General features: G+C 41.2%; 2 long non-coding RNA genes across 6 annotated transcripts; one reads left to right on the top strand and one right to left on the bottom strand.

Moving 5' to 3' along the window:
• Positions 1 to 280: 280 nt before the first annotated feature.
• On the bottom strand, positions 281 to 2,282 carry LOC136263282 (uncharacterized). Of its 5 annotated transcripts, none has more exons than XR_010704531.1 (5): positions 1,378 to 2,282; positions 1,250 to 1,331; positions 1,075 to 1,198; positions 660 to 1,018; positions 281 to 616 (listed from the first exon to the last, which is right to left on the bottom strand). It is a non-coding gene; the product is annotated as an uncharacterized lncRNA (long non-coding RNA). The 5 variants fall into 5 exon arrangements; XR_010704529.1 differs by having other exon boundaries at positions 1,075 to 1,203; positions 1,378 to 2,278; XR_010704530.1 differs by having other exon boundaries at positions 1,250 to 2,278.
• On the top strand, positions 1,496 to 5,209 carry LOC136263284 (uncharacterized). Its single transcript, XR_010704533.1, has 3 exons — positions 1,496 to 1,928; positions 2,296 to 3,689; positions 4,299 to 5,209. It is a non-coding gene; the product is annotated as an uncharacterized lncRNA (long non-coding RNA).
• Positions 5,210 to 5,836: the final 627 nt, after the last annotated feature.

Genomic DNA, 5,836 nt, shown 5'->3' with positions numbered 1-5,836 from the left:
TAACGCACCTTGATTGCGGACAACGTACCAAGGGGATTAGACACCGCGTAGTGGGAGCAGACGGTTGAGATGCGGTTATCCGCGTAGGCGTACGCGGACTACTGTTAGTACCCCGTTTGGGACCACTTGTACGCGGATGTACGCGTCTCACCCGCGAAGAAATCCGTACGGTGCCATCAATAAACCGCCTAGTTCTCCGTAAGCACCTATCCGGTGTCCGCCAATGAGCCTAAAGGGTCACGCAGGATCCTACGCGCGGGCCGCTGTGTCCGATAATGAATTCAGTTTTTGTCACGTGAGAGCATAATTTAAAATGCATAAAATTCCACAATAAAAATGTCTTGTTCATTCTTTTACACAACATTCTTAGCTCCATGTATTTCAACGTTCCAGTTCTGTCAATAACAAAAGTAAGATGATGCAGCTACACACTACACATGTACCTTGAATAACTGTTCGAAGCAAAGCAAGTTCAACCTGAAGAAAAACATACATTACAGTGTATCACAAACTGCACATTACTATACACTAACCTAGCACATGCCAAAGTACCAGATGTGAACACTACTTGTGTGAATAGTTCTTTGTTGCAAACACGACAACACCTGGAAAAAGCCTATACATAATGGAAAGAAAATAGTTACACTATCAGCACGTACCATAGTCACGTGTCCATCAGCTACTACTGTTTACAAGTTGACTTTGACGTTAGCAGAAAGTGGAATATCCATTATAAGTTTCTGGGTAAGGTAAAGAGTTTGTTTTGTGGTTGATGTCTGCCATCACGTGCCAGAGGGGTCATCATACTGCTACGATCAGCTTGCAACAATCTGGCTTCCAAAGACTGGCTTCCAAAGACTGGCTTAATGCCATAGGATTCTGTTAACAGTCTCTGGTGTTTCAGTTATTGAGTACTTGATAGCTTATTGCAAGTAGTGGCAAGGAAATTCCATTGAGATGCTAATGCTGTAAAATCATTTGATAGCACTGAACTACTGTTGGAAAGCTGGCTAGACAACTGGTACACAGAGAAACACATTAAATTATATCAAGCTACACTAAAACAAGTCTTACCATGAATTTGAATAGTAGGTAACTAAAATCCTTACGACAGCCAAACAGCCCATGGTACGATTGCATCCCAGCAACATAGCAGATATTGGGTTGAAATCATCCACTAAGGGCACGGTCCAATAAACTACACTACAAAACAGCCATGGCTTACCAACCAAAACACAACTATACTTACCAAAGAGTACATACCATCACACAGCTTAGTGTTCTAACAGAAGAAAGCAGACTAGGACAGTAGTTCTCTCTACCCGGAATGTCTGTTATAATACATAAAACAGTTATTAAAAACAATACGTATTTCACCGTATCGATTGGCGAAAACAATCTGAGGTGTTTGACACGATGGTATCCTTCACATCTAGATCTGCTCAGTCAAGCGCCACTACGTCTCAGCTGCCAAGCACCCGAAAACCCCTCAAATTCCATGAAAGTATCGTCGCAATCATTGGTATTGAGTAGCGCCAATGTTGCGCCATGTTTAACCCTAGTTTTCTTCAACAATCCGGCTGCGTTAGACTGCTTAGCGTCAGTATCCAATCACTTCCGTCAAAAAGAAACCGCACGTGATTTTGATGATCAAAGATGGTTTGTTGTGCGCACGCCTCCACCAGTTAAAAGGTGCGCATCTGTTAAAATAATTCCAGAACAATCTTTAGACCTCGTGTGGTACCTATCATTCTGCTCCTGTATTGTGTTCAAGTATTGGACGATAAACGGAAGAAACAACCGTCTCTTCGTTACCGACGTACTGAGCTAGCGGCTAACATGTAGCTATCCTCAGAGTGACTGACACATCCGACGAGATATCCTGTTAGATAGTATACTGTCCGTACCCTCACTAGAACAAAAAAATGGTGAGCCGACCTGTATTTAAGTCTTTGGTGAACTCAAGAGGTGTAAACCTAACCCACATCGTAATTGCATATATGTATCTGTAAAGCAATGAAGAAAATAGGCCACTTCAAAGACGTTCTATGTTTGATAATCGCTGTCAATATACAAATTAACTTTGTACTCATGGTTTTTAGCTTTCAAGATATCTCATTTTATGTTATTACAATGCTCACAGTTTTATAAACTGCAAGCTTTAGCTCTGTACTCATGATTTTCAGCCATCAAGATGTCCCATCTTTTGTTGGCAAGTCCTGTCAAGATGTCCCATCTTTAGACAGGAAAAATAAGTGGGTACGTAGCTGTTTATCAATATCAGTGTTATTACAGTGTTCGCAGTTTCAAAGCCGTACAAGCTTTAGCTCTGTACTCATGATTTTCAGCCATCAGGATGTCCCATATTTTTGTTGGCAAGTCCTGTCAAGATGTCCCATCTTTAGGCAGGAAAAATCAGTGGGTACGTAGCTGTTTATCAGTATCAATGTTATTACAATGTTCGCAGTTGCAAAACGGTACAAGCTATAGCTCTGTACTCATGATTTTCAGCCATCAAGATGTCCCATCTTTTGTTGGCAAGTCCTGTCAAGATGTCCCATCTTTAGGCAGGAAAAATCAGTGAGCACGTAGCTGTTTATCAATATCAGTGTCATTACGGTGTTTACAGTTTCAAATCCGTACAAGCTTTGGCTGTGTACTCATGATTTTCAGCCATCAAGATGTCCCATCTTTTGTTGGCAAGTCTTGTCAAGATGTCCATCTTTAGGCAGGAAAAATCAGTGGGTACGTAGCTGTTTATCAATATCAATGTTATTACAATGTTCGCAGTTGCAAAACGGTACAAGCTATATATAGCTCTGTACTCATGATTTTCAGCCATCAAGATGTCCTATCTTTTGTTGGCAAGTCCTGTCAAGATGTCCCATCTTTAGTCAGGAAAAATCAGTGGGTACATAGCTGTTTATCAATATCAGTGTTATTACGGTGTTCGCAGTTTCAAAGCCGTACAAGCTTTAGCTCTGTACTCATGATTTTCAGCCATCAAGATGTCCCATCTTTTGTTGGCAAGTCCTGTCAAGATGTCCCATCTTTAGGCAGGAAAAATCAGTGAGCACGTAGCTGTTTATCAATATCAATGTTATTACGGTGTTCGCAGTTTCAAAGCCGTACAAGCTTTAGCTCTGTACTCATGATTTTCAGCCATCAAGATGTCCCATCTTTTGTTGGCAAGTCCTGTCAAGATGTCCCATCTTTAGTCAGGAAAAATCAGTGGGTACGTAGCTGTTTATCATTATCAATGTTATTACAATGTTCGTAGTTGCAAAACGGTACTCATGATTTTCAGCCATCAAGATGTCCCATCTTTTGTTGGCATGTGGGTACGCAGTGGGTACGCAGCTCACTGTTTGCAGCTTTGAAAACATGAAAGTTTTCAGAAATCTCAGCTATCAAAATTTCTCATAACTATTTTGTTGGTGTTTCCTGCCATATTCCTGGTGTGTGGATGTGCGTCTGTGTGTGTGTGTGTGTGTGTGTGAGTACTTAGTTGATTTACCAAACTGGATTAACATAAGTGTGTATGAGATAGGGTGATTGATCTTTACTACCCTAAACCAGAGGAGCTCATGGTTCGCCGTGTGTCATAGCTCTACGACATTGCCTGCAGAACCAAACGGGGCACTGAAAATATCATCGTCCATATGGAGTCCTTTGACACTTTTAAGTGGGTATGCATAATGTTCGTAGCATTTGTTTATTAGTTACAAAAGCCAAACAAGTGTTGAGTAGGGTTCTGGGAAGTTCCCAGAGTCCTTTTAAAATAATTAAATTCAATAATTTTTAGCATCACAGTTGAATGGTTTGAACAATTTTTGGAGACCATAAGATGTTTGATGTAGCATGACCAGCCTCCTCTGCAAGATGTTAATTATATATCCACTGATATTGATAGTGAACAATTTCCTCTTTACTGTGCATTAATCAGATCAAATGCTTATAAGTATTCTTTAATGTTGTGACTGTGTAGCGCAAGATTTAAACTGCCCACTTGTCTGGCATGTGGAACTCCAAGCTTGTATTAGTGGCATAGTTAAAACTGTGAAATGGAGCTGAATTGTGGGATGGTATGCAAGGGTGGTGGGACAAGCCCACAGTAACTATATAATATGCTAACTATTATTCATATGTACTACCTGCTGAAAGTAAAGCAATTGTATAACAATGATTGCATTGTAAAGCCGTGTCCGCCACATCATTCCTTCCAGCATGTGATTTGTCCATTATGTGTTTGTCAGGTTCGATAATTAATGAATTGTACATATACAACACTTATACAGGTCCAGCAGTGGTGCTTTGTGATAGATATGCCAAGGATTTTGCTGAGTTGGACACATACAAGGATTTTGCTGAGTTGGACACATACGGCTATTGAAAATACTACATATTGAGTTGTTTGTTTCTGTTTGCAGGTTAAATGAACTGTCACAGTGAAATTATCATCGTAATAATTATATATGTCACCTGTCTATGCACATACTGGACGTGGTAAAGGTATGCAACTGGGCTAACAACTTTGCCATGTGATTGAAGCTAGCCTATAACCATGAGCTGCTGTCAAGTTGGACAGTACATACCATAAATGGGAAACACGAATGAAAGAAGTATAATAATTTATAATTGATTAATGCATGACAAACAATGTTCTGAGTGTCTTATTGAAGAAGGGGGATGTAGTATACTGTTACGAAGTTAGTTTAGTTACTTGGTCCATGAAGCCACACTTCCCATGATGTCATAGCTCCAATTCAAGTATTTGTTAATATGACAGCTTTTATGGTGAGTTATACCAAACTTCAATGCACTATTCATGTCCCACTCCAGGTAGGGTGGGGAATATAGCAGATTTGACAAGGTATAGTGTCAAATTTCCCAGTACTGAAGCTAAAACCCCACTATATTCCCACCTCAAAAGGGGGTTTCTGAGGGGAATTAATTTATCAAAATGATTTTTGACCGCCACCATCAAAAGCCCCAGGATGTAGATGGTCAAATCCCCAGTAGGTGTATCGGGATTCCGGGGGTGAGGCTAGCTTAAAAAGTTGATGTAGGTATATTGTGCCATAATATGCCACAGAACTGCAGGTCTGGATTCTTGCAGCTAATGGTAACCGCACCCGCGGTACTTGCCACTAAACACGAGTGCTGGGGTATAATCTGTGGCGAGGAGGGGTCTCATGCTAGCTGATGCATCATGTGCAAAGTGTTTCCAGCACCGAGACAAAGTGGTCGCCTGCTTTCAAGTGCCCAGGCGCCAGTTTCACCATTAATACCTAAACTCCGGCATCGATACTCCCGATTTTTCTTATCAGTCGATCATTGGCCTCAATGTGTCCAGGCTCGTGATAAGCACCTCGTACAGGTTTTGCCTCCAATGTTCACCTTCCAGTACCTGACTGGTAAAGTGGACAGTAGTGAGTGCAGGCCTCAAGCTATAACGCGCATGGGCTATAATTCTGAATCTGTGGTTTTAGCCCTATAGATACATCATTGTGGGAGCCTGTAGCTACTATAATTATCTACCCGTTACTTCCGTCTTGTCCGCGTTGTAGAATAAGTTGCTTTGCGGATATAGGCGTTGTATCCGCGTAGTGGAGGAAGCCATTAGGCGGGCACCGCACGGGTTTACACCCGTATACAGTCAGCCAAGTGAAATGATTCGCGGACAGCGTCCATTCCGTATACAGTGCTAGTATCTCCTGTGTTAGCTTATATAGTAGCTATATAGATCTAGTTAGTTAGCTAACTATAGCTATATACATGCAATATGCATGGGTGTCTATTAGCTAGATATAGCAATATATCTCTTCTCTGGACC

This window comes from Dysidea avara, chromosome 8, assembly GCF_963678975.1.
Source record: "Dysidea avara chromosome 8, odDysAvar1.4, whole genome shotgun sequence".
Classification (NCBI taxonomy): Eukaryota; Metazoa; Porifera; class Demospongiae; order Dictyoceratida; family Dysideidae; genus Dysidea; species Dysidea avara.
The sequence above is the reverse complement of the archived record's forward strand: the minus strand, read 5'-3'. Positions and strand labels throughout refer to the sequence as shown.